We start from the raw sequence: 22,119 nt of genomic DNA, 5'->3' as shown, positions 1-22,119 counted from the left end.
CTCCTGTTGCACTCACAGATGTTCGCATACTGTAACTGTCAGTACTGTGCAATGCCACAGCTTCCAGCTTACAATTTCAATTTCTGCCTCTTCACAAGGTAGTGCTGGGATTGCTTTTGTACAAACTGAAAGGTTTTCCCTGTTAATAGAGGATTTTACTGTTATGATATAGAACTCTAGAGTTGTGTAAAGTTAACATTTTTAAAATCTACGTTTCATCAGTTTTTTTGTTTTTTTTTCTGAAAAGATTTGGGTCTCACTGCTAATAAAAGAAGCAGCTCCACTGACTTGCTGAATTTCTTTCCATAAGTGCAGCAGAGGATTTTTGTTGTTGCTGTTAGCTTATCTTCCCGATCGTGGAGCTGTTTTTCAAGCCAGAATGTCACAATTTAATTAGGGGAGAAGCCTTCATCGCAACTTGCAAACAAGGTGAAAATGTAATATTTTTAACAATTCTTTTCCAAAAAATAGATGGAACAGGGAAATGCTGACATTGCTTTAACTTTGCCAAAGGCTGCCAACACTCGGAGGCAATAAGCTACTCAGCTGGTGAAAAAGTGCTGAACAAACACAGAAGGAGCTAAAGGGATACTCCCAATCATGATACACTTGCTTTTCACTTTATCTCCTGCCCCAGCGCAATACCTTTCCCCTCACCCTCTACCCCCAGCAAAAAATAAAAAATAAATAAAAGGAAAAAGACAAGACAGGTTGGATTAAAACAGTAGCAGGAGGAATTGGTGGATCCTGAGAGCTGGCAGGGGCACGAGTATTTTGTAACCTGATCTGTCATGTGACCAGAGCCGGGCAATAAAAATAAGTCTCCTACCAACCCTCCTGTTTGCTCAACTTTATTATATGGTGTCAGTAGAGAACTACTTTTTTTGGCAAAAATTTAGCAAATGAAGCCACCTGAATCATTAAATCCTGAAGGAAATCTGGCAGAGAACTGGAGGAGGTTGCTGCTGTGCTTCCAAGTTTTCCTGGAAGCAGGCTTGTACTGGAGAGAAACAGAGAAGGTGAAACCTTCTGCTCAGCGTGCAGGGAGGGGCAGGAAGCAGAAAAACAGGATTATCAGAAGCAAATTAAATTCTTGATCAACTTTAGAAGAAGTTGGCAAGGATCTATTTGAACGAGCTAGAAAAGATTACTGCTCATTCTGGGCTATCTCACACACACACACTCAGCTGCCGCACACCGCAGCACAGAAATGTAATAACATACTGCAAATTACAGTTTGCTGACCATGCTGCTCAAGATGAGTTAATAACAGATAATGGCCCACAGCTCACAAGTGGATCATTCTGGTAACTCACTTTGATCTGTGAGTTCAGGCATACCTCGTCACAGTGTAACTATGCGCAGCAAAAAGAGGCAGTACCACAGCAAAACCCCAGGAACACCACCACCCCTTTACCACCCTATCATTAGCACTGGAAAAACAGAGATGCACACCTCAGTGCCCTCCTAGCCTCACCAGATCAGAGATCAGTGGGCATAGGGAAAGTTTTATGGGCCCAAAATTTAACAGCAGCTGGTTGGGCAGAAAGGCAGTTAACCCTGAAACAGCTGCCAAAATATCCCCAAGTTCTGTGCCAGGGAAATAAAGAAGAAAAATTCTAACAAGAGAAGTGAACACTTTTTCCTAGTGCTAAGTAGATTTCCAACACAGCAGTCAGCAGATGACCAAGGTACAGGCAAATGTCAGCCTGTAAAGAAGTAAAGGACATGCAGAGGAACAACGATCAGAGAGCTACTGAACACGATATAAGTACACAAAGTGGTATGATTTGCCTGATCAGCCAATAATAATGAAAAGGAAATTCTGAACATAGGTTCAGAACTAAACTGGACATTTCTGAAAGATCTTTCTGAGAGCAAGATATGCCACCAGGAAGCTGCTGAGGCACCAGTGAGGTCAACTTCCAGAGAGAAGCTCTCCATAAGAGACTGAAGGTCTTCTGTCATGTCTTAGGATCTAGTGCATGTGCCCTGAGCTTTATCCTAAACACCGCTATTCATCTTCGTGAATACCTCATATTTTGTTTAATATTATTTTTTATTTCCATAGAATTGTTGTCACAGATAGGCTAAGTGTAACCCTGAATCCACCAAACACTGACTTTCATTGTGTAATAGCAACGTTAGCTGTGATTTATTGATTGTGAGGGAAACCAGGAAATAGATAAGTTTCTTGAAACTCTGATGCACCACATTACTATAGTAGCAAAAACCAAAGCCTATCTGCAGTGAGACACAAAAAGATTGTTTGCTGGAAAGGGACTTCATGGATTTGAAGTACCACCCAGATTTTGGAAAGCTTCTCTGTCAGGGAAGATAAGGGATGCATATTTACTATATTATTAAGTGCCTGGGTTGAGCTCCCCGTTTATATTCTCCATGGACAAAATTATAGTAACTTGGTGGTTATACCTTATATTATTTTGTACTCTTAAAACTAGCATGTTACCTATTGTCAAGGCTGTGAAATAAAGTTTCAGTGTGTACCTTGCTTACATTTTGGAGGGTTACTGGAATAAAACAGGGCTACTGAAATGGCAGCCTTAGGCCTGTGTTTGAACCAGGAGGAAGTTTTGCGTGGGGTTCAAACACTTCCCACACAGACACTTTGAGGTATGGACTTTCACACAAAGCTCAAAAACTTTCCGAAAATAAACCATCAAATTCATCTGTCTCGCAGTCCCACTGGCGTCAGTACAGTCATAGTGAGACACAGGAGGTCAGAATTTGGTAGCTGGTAGCGTAACTTCTGTCTTTGGAGCTGTAAACAATAAACCACAAATTTATTGGGGTTAAAACTTTGTTATTATCTTTAAATGAATTTTGCGATATGACCTTCGAGCCTGGTTTCGGTGGGTCTTTGTAAGTCATCTGTGAACTCCAGTAAGTTGTCTGCGGTGCGGAACCAGGCCTGCACAATGTGATGCACCTTCTGGGTTCTCTAGAAATTATATTTACCAAACCTCACAGCTCATCTCCCAGCAGAAAGAGGATATATAGTCATCACTTCATTTTGTATGGCAGATTTTTAAGCAGACACCGCATGTCTGGTTAAGAGCTGTGCAAAGCATCAGGGAGGTAATTAAGCTGGAGCTCAAGAGTAATGAGGTGACAGAGATTGGGTTGAGCATCATTTCTTTCACACTGATGTGTCCTACTTTCAGAAACATAGAAATGCAGTTGTGAAAAATTTCCACCAGACATTCCCAGTGAGGTTACAGGATATTTTTTTTCTATGTATGTACTTAAGAGACAGAATGAAGAATATCACACCATGTTAAAAAAAAAAATAGAGAAAAGAAAAAACAGTCAATGGGAATTGTAGGTCAACAGAATGACACTAGGGAGGACAACATTGTCCTTGATACCAGCAAGCACAAGGGGATGTGTAATTACAAAAGGAGTCACAAGGTCTTTGCTCTCCTCCGTTTTCACTCTCCTCAAAAGGACAGACCTGCAAGCAGCGTATGTTCTCTTGACACCATGGGGTGTTGCTTTCTCAGGAAGAAAAGGGTCACCTACCAACTCACCAGCACCGTTTCCTGTCTCTGCTGAGGCTGACACGAGACCTGGCTGGACTTCTGAGATTTAAGGATCACAACACAAGCTGCAGTGCCGTGAAACAATGGTTTCTTCACAGCCTGAGCGGGGATGTCTGACACAGGAGCTGCACAGCACAACAAAGAAACAATCAAGTTAGCCACCAGATGAGTGAGGTGTCAGAGATTGGCTGAGACATTACTGCTCTCATTTCCATAAGCCGTAGTTTTGGGAAAACAGAGACAGTTTTGACTGTTATCGCCAGATATTTCCAGTATGACTCCTTTCTTTTAAGAGCTGCCAAGTTTACCTGCTTATTTAAGCTTTACTTGTATTTCTCACTCTTCCTTAGTGCTCCTCCAAACGCTCAGATACTTTCTAGGAACAGGGTGGTGTGGGGAGGCCGCTCCGGGCAGTAGCAGCTGGGCCGCACTCACTGGGTCAGGGGCTGGAGGAAGCAGTTTCCTGTTTTGCTGGTATTCAATGCCATTTAACAATAGGGGGAAAGAAAAAAACTGCAGGACCTAAGCACAGCAAAGCTGTTTTCTACATGAGCTGTCTGCCTGTTCCCCCGCTCTGCCCCAGCCTCACCCCAGCCGAGGAAAGGCGGCAGCAGGGGAAAGGAGGCTGAGGCTCCGGAGGCCAAGGGAACGAGCGCTTGAAGGCATTGCTGCCATGTTAGCGGCCTTGGCAGCCGGTCTGAATATTGCTAGTTTTTATGCCGCCTCCCAGGAGAGGGAAAATGAGGTACTTGTGCAACACTTCTGGAGCAGCGGTGTCAGCAAGAGTCACTCATGCCTTCTGACAACACCCAAACTGTATTGTCCCTCCCAGTAGATGGCTTTCAGCACCATCTTGAGATAATGATTTTCAAGAGTGGTCAGTTCATTAGAGCAGGAACTGCACTAAGAGAGATTCCTCGCTTTGCCTTTCTTAATGTCATCCTTCTCCAATGGTCAGCTCAGTGCCAAATCCCTACTCCACTTTTATCGGCTCAGAGTGCCCTCACTCTCTTACTCTCCTCCTCCTACCTCCACACTCTGGCAGCATCCTTTGCTACCATGGAGCTGGGCTCCTGTGATCCATACAGAAATCTTACCTCACTTACTGGCCTTATTTTTCAAAAGCATCTTCCAAGATTAAGGGCTGCAGGGTGTAGCTCTGTAAAGCAGATTAAGCTCAGCATTATAACTACAACTGGAGTCATTCAAAAACAGGAAACACGGGTACAAAAACTGTAATTTGAGTTTGTTTCTGTCCCTTTCCCTTTATTTCGGCATCCCCCTCTCTGTTCCTGAATACATGTTGTCTGCAGACACACACTGAGCGGCAGACAGGAGCCCCAGGCAGATTGGAAGTCACAGGCTCTTTGTTAGTGCTCAGGCTATAGAAATCCCAAGTGAATCATCCCTGCTTGCAGTAGCAGGTAGCCCAGCCATTGCCAATCACAGAGCCTTAAACACAGCCCTGCCAAGGAAATTCTCAGAAGCAACACAGGTATTACGAATGCAATCCCTTTGTTATTGCCCATAGCCTTAAAAACCTGTGACAATTAAACCTTATGGCTGTTAAAGTTCAGGAATGGCATTGCTCGACAATATTGCGTTCAGGTGGTGCAGTAGGTTTACTGAACAGTGTGCCAGAAACCTCCACATTAAAGCATTTCCATTTCTTTTCCCATTTCTTTTTTTTTTTTTTTTTTTTTCCTATTTCTTTTTCCTTTTATTTTCCCTCTCATTTTCATTTTCTTTTTCTTTTTTTTATTTTAAAGGAAAAAAAATCCCATAAAATCATATTTACTTTTTTCTTTTTTTTCCCCAGGCAAATTTTCTAACAAAAAGCAGGAAACTAACAGGTACTAACAAAAAGCAGGAAAGTTTTCAGAACTTAATCTGCCGAGGAAAACAATGATTTTTTTGCATAGAGCCCCATCAGTGAGACATGCTAATGTAGGAAATCTATCATGCTTAAACCTTACAATGACCCAAGAGTGTTTTATTTTCAGTTGAATATAGCAAGAGAGCTAGAGCTCCACTGAACTCCGCTGGAAGAAGAGTGCTTGAGGTCTTAATGGAGAACATCACAAAAAGGCTATGTTCAAGACCAAAAACTCCCTCCCACAAACCCTAGGATGAAACCTATTTCATCTGTACTAAAAGCTTACCTAAGATAATTTTGCACTCAAGGTATGACGTTCTCTCACCTTTATCTTTCCTTCCTTGCTTTTCCAGGCAAGATTGAAGGGTATCATTAGAGCAAGTCTCTCAGAAGGGTACTGTCACTGTCACCTGTGTTTGTCTGCCTGTGGTGTGCACCCTGGGAAAATCCCACAGTGCTCCCGAGGGAGGATAAGGAGCACAGGGGTGAGCGGGAGCACGGCACCAGCCGCACGTGGGGCAGCGCTGTCTTGCACACCGTGTGGCACTCGGTGCTGCTGGGACAAGGTGGCTGCAGGCTAGAGGAAGGCAATCGAAATAGGAAACAGCATCACGATTCAGCAGGACACCAGCTGCTGTTTCAGGTGCCTGTTCCTCTCGCCCCACCAGTTGGGTTGTTACGGTGTGTTAGTCATCCCACCGCCTTCAACACCAATCCTCCGCTCCTCGCACTGCCCTCAGCTACGAGCTGTAGGCTAGGCTTGCTGTGTCCTGTAATTACAATATATAGCTCGTTGCTATCTATTGTGCCTAGAGGTCAGACTCCAGAAACAAATTAATTAATTGCACTTTCTGCACTTCTAGGCCGAGATAAGATTTTTACTTTTTTTTTTTCAGTAAAAGGCTCTGCTTTTTCCACAGCACAAACGGCTTGCCGTAATAAGGAGCCTGTCAACATGATACTCTTCAGCTAGAGGCAAGCAACAGGCATTTTATCTTCGCCGGGCGCCTGATTATCAGTATTATACGGCTATCTTTTGGCAGAGAAGTCCTGGCAGCAAGCAGCCGCCTCAATCAGAAAGCGATTAGCTGTGCACCAGGCGTGCCCCAGCGAGGAGGCAGCCTCCCGGTGCGCGCTGCGGGACCTGCACCTCTCCACGAGTCGGGTGCTCCTCGGCTCGGCGTGGCGACAAGCCCAGCGGCCGTGCCTGGCAGTGGGGTAAGAGCCGAAACTGGGTTGGAGTCGGGTGACAAGTGATCAGCTGGATGGCAAGTGTTGGGGTGGCCTTCGGACTGCTGGAACACAAGAGCCTGGAGAAAACCCGCATTTGGGTGTAGCTGTAAATAAGGATTTCCTCGCTCTGTGGATGACCGGACTCCAAACCTGGCTTCCCCACAGTCTTGCTGCTTGAGGACCAAGTGTGGGACAGGTCTTGGCCCCGCAGGTGCTCTGGCTGCAGGGGGTAGCTTCAGCCAGGCACCAGAGAGAAGGCTGAGGGCGGGGCTCCTTCTCCTAGGGATGATTTGGTCACATTGGCCCTTTCCTTTTCCTGGTTTCCTACATACACTTTTTTTGGAGGTGTGTTTCAATTCCTTTTTTTCTTCCCATTTTTTTCCTCTCATTCCCCTCGCCCTCTGTCTCCTTCCCACCATTCACTTCTCTGTCACTAATTGCCATTCTTCGTTACCCCCTTTATCACGTGCCTGGCTGTCACCCACGAGGACTTTCGCCACGCAGGGCAGCGACTTCTCTGACACCGGGACTTGTGTGCTCAGGGTGGGGGAGTCCTTCTGCTACTCAAGACTGAAGAGTTCTTGCACTGCAGCAACCTGAGAAGAAACAGCCACTGCTGACGGGCGAGCTGCCGTGCTATTTGTGTCAGCGTGCGGTGTTTGGGTGCCATCAGTCAGGATTATTGGGGGAGTGCAGCACACCTATACAAAACAATGGTTGCTTTCCCGAAGCACTCACAGCTTAAGTGATGACAGCGTTCTTTCATAAACCAAGCGTGCTTAAAATCTCTAGTGAAAGCTGACATATGCTCAGAGAGAGCTGGGGAAGTCCCGCTCTACGCGGAATGAAAGTCCCATCACTCCGGGTGAGAACGAAGACGTGTATCACTTTCTCTCCTTTTCTCCACTGTTTTGCTGCTGATCGTAAGCTCCCAAACAAAACCAAGCTTGCAGGGAATGTACAGACTGCAGCTTGTTCTCAGCTGATCCTGTTGCAGGGAGCAAGTTCCTGGCTGATTCACGAGCAGTAAAAATAAACACAGTCTGGGGAAGGCAGGGAGGAGGGAGGGAGACTGGAGGGTACTGAGGAAAAAGTAGGAGCTACAGCAGCTGGTGTTTTCTTTGCTGGTTCTTTTCAGAGGATTTAGGCAGGTTGGAGATGTAAGTGATTAATGTCGAATGATAACACCTCGCCCCCCTCCTCCTTCTGGAAGGAACACAAGTCTTTATGCGTATCGCTGTTCTCTCAGCTTTAACCTTTCCAAGATTTACACACTCCATCCACTCCGGTGCAGTGCTGTGGGGCTGACAGCACATCTGGGTGTATTAACTGTACACTCTGTGGTTTCTGCAAATGCCTAGGGTTTGTTCTAAGTGTTTTGAAAGGCTACACTCGAAGCCCCGAGACTTCCCCTTTGGAGTTGACCAGACTGAAGGCAAGGTACTGCCACACGAACTTGAGACAGATGGTTTCTCTAGCTTGTTTTTTCCATGCCAGCCCGTTGCAGTAAAGGGCATAGCTAGATGCTGCTGAGCTCCAGTAAAACTTGCTTCCACAGCAGCTCCCAGGTTGCTCCCAAACAAAGCATGGACAAGTATCAGAAAGCTTTTTCTGTCCCCCTTTGTAGGTATGTCAGCTGCTTGGCCACATACATCCAGGAGCCCTGCCCTTGGCTCTGCTCAAGGGCAATGGTATCAGAGCGTGCTCCTGTGCTGCACGGATAAGAAGTCTGCTTTTGTCTTGCCTTTCTTGCGCTGAAAAAAAACACACGGCAGATATAGCTGGGCAAAGGTGGCTATGTAGCTTCTACCATTGATAAAAAAGAGTTTCAACAGAAGTTTTATGTTGTAACTTAAGGAATGAGGTTCCCACCAGGAACAGCATAAGCCAAAAGTTAAGGAGCCTTTTTTAATCATTTATCTTAAGCGGGGCTGATGGAGGCATAAAAAATTATAACGTGCTAATGAAATGTACTGAAGAAACAAAGTTGAGATGTCTCATCAACAGCGAGGATGAGCAGAATATCAGGAAAAAATTTGATGACTTCAGAAATTCACGGTGCAAAAGGTCATACACCTAGATAACGGGAAAGACAGGGACACACCGTTTGGAAGACACAGGGGTGAAGAAAAAACAAGATAGAGTCATGCATTACAGGGAACTGAGCCAGCCACGGAAAAGGTAGAGGCAGTCAAGAGGTGTGTTGGACAAGATACTGTGGGGAATTAGCATTACCACCATTGTGTAAAGCGGAACCCAAACCTTGTGTGTTTGGAACAACAGATACTGCTCGTCAGCCATATTTACAAAAAGGCAGGCTTAAACAAATGGTCGGGGAAATTAAGAGTCTGTCTTACAACACCTTAAAGAAACTGACTTACACAGCAACAAACCAATGAGAACAGGTGAGCAGGGACAGGAATCTTTAAATATGTCAGAGAGGCAGATGCCAAGGAGAGAAAAACAGCTATTTAAACTACAGCTTAACCTTCACACAAGAACAACGTGGTATAACATAATGACTAGCGGAGTAAGCTCTTAGAAAAACTTTCCACTGGTTTTATTAACGGCGAAGTAGAGAACATGCTTAGGATGGCACTTCACAGATTACTGACAGTCTTCTGATGTGGAAGACCCAGTAGGTCCCTTTCCATCCTAAGTCCTTACGTGGGCTTCATAGACACTTAGATATGGATGTTTATTCTCTGTGTGATTTAGCTTTTAATGATTAGGACATTGATCAACACACCTTTAGGTACTGGGAAGGAGAACGGAAGCTTTTCATGTCCCTGGTTGAGGTCCAGTCCAGGCTGAGCAGGGCTGAAGGAGAATTTGTGCTTTATCATGTGGCTGATGGTTGGTAGCTTCTTTGGAAAATGAACTGCTGCACAATTCCTAACAGGCAGCCTGCTGTATCATGATATCACCACTGCCAAAAGATAGTTTTGCTGGCAATCTTTCTGGAAAGGCCAAAGATTGACTGGACAGGGAGAGTGAGCGAGCCAGTAGCTTTGTGCGTGTAGTGGAGGGTGGTGGGTGGAAATTGCACCACAGTCAGCTGATTTTACCTGCCCTGTGTACAAAAAAGGGATCCTGGTCCCTAAGACTGCCAGCAAAGCACTTCTTAGTTTAACTTCCCCATTGAAAGTACAGACCAGGACCATACCGGACGGCAATGCCCTATTATTCTCACATGGTGCTTGGCGCATGCGATTGTCTGCCTGTAAGGTACGTGCATGTACATGCACTTAAAATTGTGCTTCTGACATGGCCCTGATTTATGAGGGCATGAATTACGTGTTTGCCTCGCGGATGCCCCTCTGCTGTGCCTCCCTGGAGCAGACCAAGACGCTTTCTTCTCTTGGTGTGCACTGGGGCGGGGAGGAGAGGAGCCCTGGTAAAGGCTGAGTCAGTCACGGACAGACTGGAGTTTTCTTCGGTTTTGAGATCCAAGACTGGCTTTTGCCAAGACAAGTGCTGGCACATCCCACAGCAAAAAGGAGGGGGAGCATGGGGGAGGTGAGGGGTGGGAAGGAGAGGGAGACCAAAAGACAACTGATTATCCTTTTTTCTACTGTGCTAGTCCTGTGAGAAAGGAGGAATTTATAACACACATACACGCTTCAGGTTTTTCAAAAGCTGTCTTTAGCTGTATATCATATTTCCAGGGGTCAAATGTTTATGCATTTTGTCTACAACAGTAAAAATGTGTATTTTTAATACAGAGTGACTGATCACGCAAGTGAGCCAAAGCGAAATGCATTAAAACAAAGGCCAGACACATCACTTTTTCTGCAAGGTTAGCTGGATGGTGTAAGCTTTGCACCCTGCCTTGACCAGAACTGGTTTATCCATCAGACTGCAGTACCTTGACTACGTTGCATCTGTACTTCCAAACAAAACCAAACCACCTCAAACAACAGCTCACGAGGCTTGTTTATGAGGTTTATACTGTTTTTGAGAATTCTTACATCTTTTGATTGTAGACACTTTCCCCGTCTCAATCTGCCCACGTCACTGGTGTAACCCACAAAGCAGCTCAGTTACAAGCGGCACCCCGTGTATCCATACAACACGTGTACAAATCATGCTGTTGCCATATTGGCAAAATGTCTTGAAATGGAGCAAGTCTTTAACATAACTAAAGTTACTGTTACCTAAAAAAAAGCAGTGTAGCCTTACTAAATTAGTCCTGAAGGAGAAATGTAGTCGGATCTTCAGCACTGAGTGAAAGGGAGCAAGGTAAGAGCTGATCACTGCACGCAGAGATCTTTTCTTATTCTGGAAATGAGAACACCCAAGCACTGTTTGGATGCTCACCACTATGAGACCAAACACAGTATATTATCCAAACAGGTTTTTAACCACTTTCTTCTCAGGTGTGACCCTGCCATTCCTACTTAAGGTGAAGGAAAGATCTCTGCTTCAAAACACAAAAATTTCTTATGACTCATCTTTATTTACCAAGTTTTAGGGAATAAGGTGGGATTTCTTCTGCTAAAGCCAGAAGTCTCATTAACAGCCTACGGGGAAAATGAGTAAATATTTCACACAGAGATAACTAACTGCTGCCCTCTGATTCTGCCTTACTCACCTCCTCTGAGGTATACAAGGACAATTTTGTTAGTGCTGAGTAATAGGCTCTCTCAAAGTTGTTGGGGAGATGCTTTCCATGGGACAGGGAGTCCCGCAGCCCTTCAGGCTGCTCAGCAGCCCCGTGTGGGCCAAGCAGACCCCACAAGCCGTGGGTACTGCTGGAGCCAGCTCAGCTCTGTCTTCTCTCGACCCCTGAGCTGACTGGCACGAGGCAGCCAGTGCCAGGCTTTTGTTTTCCACGCTCAGCCAGCTCAAGCTCTTCCCACCCAGAACTGCAACCCATGGGGACTTTTTGTAGCTGCCCTTAAAGTAAACTCACGTGGTCCGTCCCAGCTTGGCCTCAAGTATCCTTCTGGGTCATCCGCCGCATGCTGCACAAACAGGCGAACTTGCCAGATGACCAGTTCAGCAAAGAGCACGCTGAGGTGTGGGCTGTTAAATAAGGATGACTTGCAAGAGCTGACAACATGCTTGGCACAGCACAAGGCACTGAGGAAGACAAAACCCAACCTCAGTGTGAAACCGTACCCGGCTCCCGCGTGTGTTTGTACAAGGCCGGCAGCTCGGGAGGACAGTGTCACGCTTTCATCTGTGTTTACACAGGCCTAGCACAACAGCGTCCTAATCCAAACCGGAGCTCCTAAGTATCACAGCAATGCAAATTCAATAACACTAATGACAGGCTTTCCCTCCGTGCTCACCGGGTGAGGCACGGGGAGAGCTGTCCCTGCTGGGAAGGAGCAGGGCCTCGCACCAGGCTGGGACAGCTTCAGGCTGACCCCGGCCCGGCCGTGCCGCCAGGCCTGCCATGGCGCCTCCCGCTGCGGGCGAGGCCTGGGCGCCTGCGCTGCGGGGAGAAGGCGGCCTCATTTGTCTTCTGCTTGCCCCGGCTGAAAGCGCGTGTGCGTGCAATTCCCGGGGTTCAGCTAACACTGGTATTTTCGTAAGCCACAGCAACTTGGCTGTGTCAGTCGATGGGTCCTTTTTTTAGAAAGCAGATAAAATGGAGTTGGTAGGGAGAAGCGTTCTGCTGACACTTGCTCAAAGTGCTTTCCCTAGGACTTTATAAAGCGGTCAGGGCAACTGTCTGTCACAAGATTTAACGAAAATTTTAGAACTTTTAGCAAAGTATTCCTGACCAAATCTGAAAGAAAACACGTTTCAGTCATTTCCATCTATTCTTTAATCCAACATTATTAGTTGGCTCACGTCCCACAGGCAGCGTACCGTACAGCAGGTAATCCTACAGACATAAAACTTGTAACAAAGTTCACCTCCTGCCACGAAAATATGCTGTACTGAATGAAAGCTAACGATCTGTACGTGAGTGTGGGCTTTACCTCTTCTACTTACAGGAGGCTGTGAAGAATTATTTAAATAATAATAAAATAATAACAAAATACGCACATCTCTGTCGTTAATCAATAAGGAAATCCCACTGGATATTTGACAAACAGGATTTAACCACTCAGTGAACCTGGTGGACAATGGAAAACTGTCTTCACAAATACCAGCACTGACAGAAAAACATAATTAAGAACGTTATCCCCAAGTAACATAGAAAACAATGTCTAGAACAAATGTGCAGCATTCAGATAATTGCATCCAACAGATGTCTTCAGTTAGCTGTTCATATAAGAGGGATATCATTTGAGAAGAGGAGGCTCCAGACGCTATACAAGATTAGCATTGTACCTTTTAACACTGTAAAGTCTTAAATAGAGAAGTTTAAGAAGGGAAGCGAGATGGTAATTTTAGAAACACCCTTATTAGTAACTGTGCTTTTTGTTGTGTTTGTTTTGGTTTGGTTTTGAAGGTGAATGTTGAGAAAGATGAGCAATACTAGGATAAGATTAAAAGTATGTCCTTTGGTAGGGCATTTGGAGATAAATTCTGCACATAAATGAGCAGGGTTCATAGTCTCTTTCATATTGTAATAGTATCCCCAGTGGGATTTGCCTCCTCGGCTGTTCCCAGTCCCCTCCCCCAGCACCGTGAGATGAGAAATGCAGTGTTTTTAATGACTGGAGCAGGAGGGATCTTGTTATTGTGGCTGCATCACCCCTCCAGGACACAGTTCAGTAGGAGTTTGTCATGTGGCTGAGCAGAAACGATGAATGCAGGTTTTATGAAGTTCATTCCCCAAATACAAAGGAACAGGGGTGGAAAAAAAAATCACCACCACCACCACATTCATGGCTACAGGCTGCAACAGTATACAGTTCACAGCCTGAGCTCTACATTGATCACTGTCAAGCTCCTGGGCTGCCATACACCTGTGATCTCTCCCCTAGCGCACGCAGCAAGCCTTTACCTGCACTCCTGCCTTCACCCACAGCATCTCTCCCCTGCTACCTTACTCCTTGTCTAGGTGGGGACATTCAGTGCTATAGTGTCCCTCCGATTCCTGGCTTGGGCCTGGAGAAAACTTAACTGCCCTCTGCTTGGGGACAAGCAGGTATTTGCAGATTAATACCCTCCCATACACACACACACACGCTTGTTTCCTCCCAGCCCCGCTGCAAGTTGCCCGCCTTACCTCGGGCATTGCTTCATTTCCTGTTTGCTCCCACCAGCCGCCTCCTTTGATTCAGCTCTGTGCCATTATGCAGGCTAATATCAAACGGGTGGAAGAGGTAAACACTAAAAAAACAACCCAACGTGTCCTTCCTCTCCTCAATGGGCACGATGATATTGCCAGGAAATGGGTAACAGCTGCAGGTGCTAGAAATGAACTGCATGTATAGGAAGGTCTGGAGTCTGTGTGTTCAAAACATGTATGCAGATAATATTTACTGTGAACAGGTTGCTTTAAATGGGTAAACACTAACACACAGTCTCCTTGAGAAAGCACCCTGCACACGCTCGTGCTGTGACAGCAGCTGCCTTGCACCATCCGAGTGCCCCACATTGAGGGTCCTGGCGCAGGCAGGCTGGCCCCCCAGGAGTGGGGCAGCAGGGGGGAGGCAGCCAGGACAGCCCCCGACACGGCTCGCAATGCCAAACCCTCTACCAGGGACCACCGCACCACCACCTCCCCAATCCCATTTCGCTCCATGGGACTTTGGGGACTGGTTGTAGGAAGGGGGTGGCAGTACTGGGAAAAAGCAAGTGCCATCCTGGTGTGGCAGACCCATACTTATGTCCATGTGTACCTAGGTCTGCTCACGCCAATCCCATCTGGCCATTTGAGGCTTGAATGCTAAGCTTTGCAGGTTAGCTGCTCGGGGAAACAGTTTTGCTTTGAGCTGGATCATTTAGCTTGTTGGTATCTACGCAGAAAGTGCTGCAGGCTTTCTCTTCCTTAGCAGAAAGGCAAGCAAGGCATGGCAATCGCAGGAGTTGTTCGCTAGGCTTTATTTGCTCACTTAAGTCTGAGAAACCGTATCCCTGAGCCCATTTCATCAGCTTTCTTTTGGAAAGCAGTGTCATTGTCAGCTGTCAGTAACTCACTCCATTTACCTGCTCTCAGCTTCTCAGGAGGACACAGCAAAGCCTAAGCCGGCTAAGGTTACTGAATGATAACAGCAATTCTTAAGTCAAAGGGTATAATGAGGCTCTCCCTAGACAGTGACAAGCTTTGGATTTCTTATAGAGGCCGGTGATTGTGTCTGTGTCTGTTTGTGCCTGCTGGGTTGTGGACTCCCCCTCTTCTCCTCCACAGGTCTGGCTCCCCCACCCCCAGCCGGGCTGTGGTGGAGCTGAGAGGCTGTGGGCACTTGATGCTGATTAAATTCTGCTGACTGAGGAAGATGTCAAATTCTACCCAAAGCAGAGAGCCGCCAAGGAAAAGCTGCTTTTCTTTGCTTTTGACAGCTGGAGCCATGAATTTAAGCAGAGGTCTCACCTTCAGGCAAGTCAACAGCTGGGCAGAGAGCAGTCTTTCTTAAAGAGAGAGCGCTCCGTATTTTCTGGAGCTCAGCGTTACCAGGAGGTGAACGAGTGCAAGAGAACATTTTGTAAAAAAAATAAATCAAAAAAACAAAAAAACAGGTGCAGCTGGGTTTTTTGTTGTTGCATTTTTTTTTTCTTTCACTAGAGAAGGACCAAGTAACAAACAAGAAAGAGGAAATGAAAACACAGTCTTATTTCCCACCCTTGGTGTTTCTCTTCTTCCATTTCCCCTCCAGTGCTTACAAAGAGGAGACAGAGCCTGTGTCTGTGCAGGAAGTTCCTGGAGTCCTTTCCCTAAGAAGATTCTGCACTGAATCACGCCTGCTTTCATGTTGGTGTGCCAGCCATGCTGCAGAAGTGGTGGCTCCGGCCCTGCTGGGTCCAGAGGAGGAACTCTGGCACTGCAGGGCCAGGCTTCATGCTACCCAATTTTCAGTCCCACAGAGAAGAAGCCAGAACATGGAGGAAGCTCAGACCTCTTAGGACATATGGACAGACACAGGCCTGACCTAAACATGGAGGGAAATATGTAGTACACAGTTGCATGGCCGCTGTCACATCACCTAATTCATGAGTACATGATGTATTAGCAGGTGCTATTGGCCACAAGTGTGAAACGCACCGAAACTGTGCTATTGCCTTCTGCTACACCTCCACCTCTCGACAAAGCCACAGCTGCTCAGAGGACTCTGGCCACTAGACAAGAGGTTTCAGGGTACTCCCAAGTTGTCTTGTAGGAGAAAAAACAACTTCAGGAAAGCATTGGAAATGAGTTGGACCAGAAGAACAGTACATAACTGTTTAGCCTGCACTATCATGGTCAGGGACGTCCTGAGCTGATCTCGGGGCTGTTTAAGTACTTCATGCCATAGCTGTTTACACTGTTAGCAGCCCTGAGGCAGGGCGAGGAAGACAAGGCTCTGGCTAGGTGAGTGACCTCATCAGTAGTATCAGTCATGACAACTCTTCTCTCTGACATAGTGAATCCCATTTTCTCCACCTTCTCCACTGCAAGACTTACATGAGGAGATATGTCCTACCAGAATCTCTTCACTAATCATTAGAGCACTTTCCAGAGAGGTGGGAAATGTGAACTTCAAGTCCTTCAGAAGGAAATTGAGTACATCTCCCCAGTAATTTGGAAACATTAAATAAAAGCAGGACAGCACTCCTCTTGGTAAGGATGGACGAAGTCCTAATAGACTTACCACAAAGTAAGTGACAGTCTTAAATATGGTTATCTAACGTATATCCCTGGGAAGACTGTTGCAACCACCAAGCTGCTGTGTGAAAACACAACCGTCATCATCGTCATCACTGTTGCTCTGGGGGAAGAAGAGAAAAGCAGCAGGGATCATTCATTTCATGTGGAGCTCGATAAGGGAAAGGAGGGAGATGCAGAGAATCTTTTATTTTCGGGATCTCTATTGACCTTTGATGTGGGATAGAAGTCACACTTCTCTGACCTACAAACACTGAAGTGCTGGTAAGCACATGTAGAAACAGAATTTTAAGAGTGCTTAAATAGGATTTTTTGTTGTTAAGAGTTGAAGCACCTATTGAAAGTAGTTATTTGCAGAGTTAAGCAGCAGCTGAGGTCCTCAGAATTGCAATTTAGAGTCTAAGCACCAGAACGCCATTCAGGTTCTAACCTAAATACAGACAGACCTTTTTTAGGATTTAGGAAAAACAGCTTGCATATTTCAAGCTATTATTTTATTCATTTTTACTTTATCTCCATCAGTGGTAAGAAAAGCAGACAGACACTCCTGAAGGTAGAAGTTAATGTGACTATGTTGCTTTATTTATCAAGAAGGCAAACATAAAAAGTTTTCAGAGCTATTTCGTTATCATGATATGGAGGGAAGATAAAATTCATTTTTTTTTGCTACCATTCCAACCAGCTACCAACCTAACCCTCTGCTGAAACTAGTGCCAAAACTAAGTGTTCAAATGTGCAAGTTCAAAGACATTTGGAAAATTTGCTGAAGTTATATTTCAAGTGGAATTGAAAGGAAGAAGAGATTAAAATCAGGTGCCACACTTCTTTCTTACTCAATTTTCTGCCCATTTTTAAAGCCTCCTACTATTCAGGTGGGCTTCTGTTAGAACAGGAATTTGGGTGGGCATTTTTCTGAATGCCATTTTTAAAACATTTAAGGAGCACCCACCGTTGCCACCTCAAGTGAGAAAGATCCTGGGTACAGCCGAAACCAGCCAAAGACATGAAACAAAACAGAACATTTTGTTGTGAGCAGTACAGCTAGGACTGCCAGCTTTGTGATTTTAGAAGAGAAACCTAACCATCAGCACATCGTGACATTTTTGGTGTGATGCATGATGATGTGTGGGTGGATTGCAATGCCACATGTTGTTATTTCAATGCATTATCATCATCAGGGTTTATTGAAGCGTTACCGTGTTTCAGCAGAACATCATTATCTCCTGTGGCAGCTTCAGCTCAGCCAATCCTGCCAGATTCACAGATATTAAGTGTATAAAAAAAAATCTGCTTTGCCTAGATTTGCATCTTAATATTATAGAAAACTTGATAACTGGAAGCAATTTCAAAGCAAATGATTTCAATATATAGCTTATGTGTACATTCATACTGGGAGCCCGACTCTCACTTCAGTCATTTCAGGGAAGGGAAACATGCCTCGTTACTTTTGCAAACAATCACGCAGTTTCAATTTCAGACAATAATTGTAATTAAAGAATATATTAGAGAGAATCATGACAAATAATTTTATTCCAGAAATATAGGACTTCTTTAAAAAGATGAATTTTGAGTTATTCTTCTAACTCCTGGCTACTTTATGGGTACAAAGAATGATCTTACAGCAAATTTTAGTGAAGAACAGATGAAAACAACAGGAGCAGCTCATTTAAAAACTGGATCTGATCCTGCAAATACCAAGGTAAATATCACCTATTCCTCCCAGACATAAAGCTTTACACTAACACTAATGGAAATCATAGGATGAAAGCTCTCCTTATCACACTGAAACTACAGGGCACACAATGCACAAACTTAGTTGAATTTGAAAGAGAATCCAGAATATTTAGCCTGTAGCCATTTAAGCTAGGATCACAGCACAGTTGTGTATTCAAATGAATAGCAGCTTCCCACACAGACCGTGTCCTGGAACTGTGCTGAGATTATTTTGCAAGTGTGAAGGACCTCTGTGTTCCTATTACCAGGAAATAGTTAATATTCTTTCCCACTGGGGCCCACATGCACCTGCACAACTGTGGTGTGTGGTTTCTTCTTGCAGCTGCATCTGTGACTCTGCTGCTGCCTGCGCAGAGGTTTTAAAGTGTAAATGGAGAGTTCACGAGACTACCCTGTGGTAGTAATGCAGCCTTAAGGGCTGCTGCAGAAGCAGTGAAACCACTCTCTTAGTAAAGGAGCAGTTTCAGCAAAGTTTGTCTCCCAGATGTTAATTCTGCATCCCGCTTTTCCGTGGGCAATTCAAAGCCCATTAGAAATACCCGTTAATGATGTATCTTCACAATACCATTTCAGAATCACTGCCTATTATTATCTTGATTTTTTCCAGAGGAAGAAAGTGAGGCTGTGAGACCTTTAATAATTATTTCCCCGAGGTCACTGAGAGCAAGCCTGTGGTGGAGCCAGATACACAATGCAGATCTTTCCCAGCCCTGCAGCTTGGCTGCTCAGCCACTGCTTCTTCTATAGTTTGCTATCTGAATGCTTTGTGCAAGAAGAGGACTATTTTTGTCCCAACTACTAAAAAACATCGTTCACAATATCTGCTCCTTCTCAGGACTGAGGAGATTACAGGGGTCAGCAGTCAGAATAGGGAGTTATCAGCTAGCCCTGGGCTGCGGGAGCTGCGATTAGGATCATCTGCTGTTAACCGCAGGCACATGCTCTGGATCCAGCGAGAGCAGAAGTGCTCAACTCTGCTCTGCGTTTGAGATCTGTCTGCTGTAAGGGTGATGTATGGGAGGGAAGAGATTGTGTTCGCTGATCCTACAAGGTGATGTGATTTAGGGGAGCTGTAGGGGTGTTTTACTGTATGGCAGTCGTGCGATCCCCTGAAGGCTCATATACCACTGAAGGATGATCAGAGCCAAAGAAATGCTTGCCCCGTGTACTCCTTATTTGCACCTTTCCTTCCCCCCAGTGTGCTCCCCGTGTTATGGTCACAGAGTGACAATTGGCTCATGAGCCAAACCACCAGCCTCGGGGCTTACTGAGATTTCTCTCCTCCAGGCAACACTTTTAAGCCAAGGATTTCAGTGTAAACCTCACTTTTCAGAGAGTGTGCACTGTTATCTTTAGGTTTACAACTTTCTGGAAAGAAAAAGATTTATAGGAAGAAAAGGAGAGTGCACATGCACACCTTATCATGCAAGGCAGGCAGGCAAACTCAGCTACACAAAGAGTTACTGCATGCAACTGTCAGTGCATGCTTGCATAGGGAGATACTGGGTTAAGAGATTCTGTAAGTGGAAAGAGATGCTGGCCGTCTTTTCCTTGTGTTCCTTTTGGTGTAAAAATTCTCCCTGTCTGCACTAATATTAGCTGCATTTTGGTTAAAGCTATAACAACACTACTTCAACATAAATCTTTTTTTTTTTTTTCCTTTCTTTTGGAGGCTTCTTCTCCTGCCCCCCTCCCCCTTGTTTTACTTAACCTAAAATAAGAGTCGTCTGAATTCTTTTGTGAATGGGGAAAAAACTATCCCTCTGCTGCACAGCAAGTGGCCCTCTGTTTATCTGGTTTGGAAGAACAAAAGCATAAGGAAAGATTCCTGGGAAATGTCTTATTACTGCCATAGCCCTAAGCCTTGATAAAAACCCTACCAAGCTGATGTACCTACAAATACACATGCAACAGGTGGCCCCAGCTCCCAGACAACCTGCTCACAGAGAGAACGAGGCATTTTCTCACAGTATCGAGATGTTACAGAGATTTTGAAACTTCTGCTCAGATTCTTAATGTACACAGTCGGCCCCTATTCAGCAGCATGCCCCCACCCCGCCTACACTGTCCAAATGACCAGGCCACATTGCAGCAAGCTTAATTCGGACAAAAGAAAACCAAGGAACAAGGCTTCATAGTCACCTGCCCTTTATCACACCCAGTACCCAAACATTAGAGCTTCCTTTAAGGAAATGAAGGGCCCACCTCTGAATTTCTGTTCTGGTATCTGGCACCTCTGAAGAGAGCAGCTTCATCATTCAGCTAGCAGACACTCTGGGCAAGTAACTCTCCTGTTGGAGCTATTCTACTTTTTATAACTTATGCACAGGTATTTGACACTCTTGCAACTCTTCTACAAATAAATACCCTCAGCGGGAGGCAAGGGAACCCTTTGTTTGTTTGTTTGTTTGTTTTAACCTCCTTTTTTTCTGCTCTTTCACTCTATGCCTGGCCCATTTTAGGGTAAAGACAACAGCTTCAGCTGGAAAAACCTTTTACCTCGAATGTGTAGCACCTGGATCCAACATCTGTCAGGAGCCAGCCTGAATGGGGATTTAAAGACACACACACAAACACACACACAAAAAAAAAAAGAAAAAAAAAAAAAAGAAAAAAAAAAGGATTGCCCTGATAATGACTCAGATCATGGTGGGAGACATCCAGCTTGGACACCTAGCTCAAGGAGAGGCCTCCCAGCTGTGAGTGGTGAGGGAAAAGCAGGAGAAGCAGCTCTACTCCCCCTGTGTGGCGCCGGGCAGTCCTGCTGCCTCAGGCCAAGGTGCCCAGGCCCCGTGAGCTCTGCCCGTGGCTGTGCCACGGAGGAGGTGGCAGAGCCGCCCTGCCTTCCTCCTCTGTGTCTACATCCCCGTGCTCATGCCCCTGCACCTCAGCAGGTGCCACTTTTCATCCGTGCCTGGTGCATTTCAGATCCGATGCTCCATGCAGCAGAGCCGTTTGCTCCTGGCCATGCTGAAGAAATTTATCCTACTACCAGTAACGCCAAATAAGGAAATAAAAGACATTGCTTAGTTTGCACAACCTTTTATTTTCCTCCCTAGAACTATTTTTAGTTAAACAATTTTCTGCCAGAAAAGCTCTGTCTGTGTCCAGAGCTGCCCTGGTCATCAGTGCTGTTACCAGGGACTTGAGCTTTATGGCCCTCATAACTCCGGAGGGCGAAAGGTCGAGCCGTGGAGCCTTTGTGTCAGCTCCACATTTCTCTTTAAACACATGTGAGAGACAAAGCTCCCCTGAGACCCCCATGGAAACTGCCTCCGGGGGCGGGGAGAGGGTGAGAGAGCACTGGCCTGGCAGATAAAAGCGACATCAAAAGAAGTGGGGAGCAGCTGTCCATCTGGAGGAGCAAACTTTTTTTTTTCTTCTGTTTTGGAGAAAGAGACGGTCTCAAAGGATAGTCTCAAAAAATTTTGCATGGAAGGAAAAAAAAACAAAAAACAAAAAACAAAAACAACAACCAACAACCCATCGGGGGAGGGCAGAAAAGCCCCCACAGCAAACAGAAGGAGGTGCTGCTTGGCAAAAATCCCAGGCTGAATCATTTAAATCATTTTTAGTGCCTCCAAATGCAAGTCGCTGCCTCTGTTTATAGAGTCAGAGTGAGAGACCTAAAGAGAATACATTTCCCAAAGCAACATCTGAGCTCAGGAATGAATCAAAACCAACTTCATACACTGCAAACCCCCTTCTCTCTGACAAAGCTTTTGTTCTGATGCTGGGTTCATCTTAAGCCTACATTCCCACAAGAAAAAACCCACAGCTTGATCACCAGATAGCTGAAGGTGTTTACGATAGGGAGTGTTTCTCTGCAGGCTCTCCAGCATGCATGATGACCAATAACACATGTCTACATGGAGACAGTTGTTGACCAACACGCCAATATAAGTGCAGTCCTTTAGTTTTCAAACCGACAAACTCTGCTTCCTTATCATCAGATTTACAGACACACAAAGCTCTTGTCCTAGGAGGTAACTATTAAAATA

General features: G+C 45.4%; 1 long non-coding RNA gene across 1 annotated transcript; it reads right to left on the bottom strand.

Moving 5' to 3' along the window:
- Positions 1-4,828: 4,828 nt before the first annotated feature.
- Positions 4,829-21,496, bottom strand: LOC137857572 (uncharacterized). The gene is made up of 2 exons (XR_011097140.1): positions 20,324-21,496; positions 4,829-8,426 (listed from the first exon to the last, which is right to left on the bottom strand). It is a non-coding gene; the product is annotated as an uncharacterized lncRNA (long non-coding RNA).
- Between the last annotated feature and the right edge of the window lie 623 nt (positions 21,497-22,119).

This window comes from Anas acuta, chromosome 5 (assembly GCF_963932015.1).
Source record: "Anas acuta chromosome 5, bAnaAcu1.1, whole genome shotgun sequence".
Classification (NCBI taxonomy): domain Eukaryota; kingdom Metazoa; phylum Chordata; class Aves; order Anseriformes; family Anatidae; genus Anas; species Anas acuta.
Note: the sequence above shows the minus strand (reverse complement) of the source record. Positions and strands in the feature narration are given on the sequence as shown.